This window comes from Gavialis gangeticus, unplaced genomic scaffold, assembly GCF_001723915.1.
Source record: "Gavialis gangeticus isolate Ggan-Ray unplaced genomic scaffold, GavGan_comp1, whole genome shotgun sequence".
Taxonomy (NCBI): domain Eukaryota; kingdom Metazoa; phylum Chordata; order Crocodylia; family Gavialidae; genus Gavialis; species Gavialis gangeticus.
This window is the reverse complement of record NW_017728995.1, coordinates 15624413-15625288: the sequence shown is the minus strand read 5'-3', so window position 1 is coordinate 15625288 and position 876 is coordinate 15624413. Positions and strand designations below refer to the sequence as shown.

The 876-nt window shown below is 51.7% G+C and overlaps 1 protein-coding gene across 1 annotated transcript in view; it reads left to right on the top strand.

Moving 5' to 3' along the window:
• Positions 1-876, top strand: part of WDR49 (WD repeat domain 49) — a 101956-nt gene that overhangs the window by 45961 nt on the left and 55119 nt on the right. The gene's annotated exons all lie outside the window — the stretch shown is intronic.

The window sequence follows — 876 nt, the reverse complement described above, 5'->3', positions numbered from 1 at the left end:
AAAGGGGACCTCCACCCCAGCTGCCACCATTCCCGGGGGGGGAGGCAGGCAATGATCTGAGGGTGGAGGGGCTGATGGGGGTGGCAGAGAGGGCAACTGGGGAGACAGAGGAGGCAATCTGGGCAGTAGGGGGGTGATCCAGAATGGGCGGGGGGTGGGGTCTGGCAGCTGCCCCTCTCCCTGCCATCTTCCTTGTTCCACCCTCCATTTCTGCTCCCTCTTTCCCTTGCCCCCTTCACACCTTTTCCCTCCCTCCCTCCCCCCTTACTCCTTCCACACTCACTTGCCTAGCTGTCCAGCAACAGAGCTGTAGAGTTTTTGCTGAGAGCTAGTCCTCCTGTGAGCAGTGCCTCTTGGTATACTGGAGGGCTACAAATTGGAGGTTTTATCTCAGGTGAATAGCCAGAAGTTAACTTAACTTAAGCTAGGTAGCACAGTTCAAAGGTAATCCTCACCTGAAGTGGCATATCTTTGGGCACTTAGGGTATTTATACACATGCACGTTTGTGCCGGGATGCACCAGAGGTCCGGTGTGTTGGAGCAGACTTGATTAATCGAGTCTGCTCCGCACACAAGCTGATGCACCCAGCACTTTCGTTTTCAGTTGTATAAGTGGCAAAATGCGTGTCAGCTGGGAGAGAATGGCAACGGGGCACTTTTGAACTAAAACACCTTCTGTGTGTTTTAGTTCAAAAACAGACCACTGCCATTTTATGCATGCCAATGCACATTTCGCTGCTTATACAACTGCAAGCGATGCAGTGCTGGGTGCTTTTCAAAGCACCTAGCACGGTGGCACTCCCATGTATAAAAATGCCCTTATCTCTCACTAATGATTCCTAATTGATGATCATTCAGGCTCCCTATGCACATGCT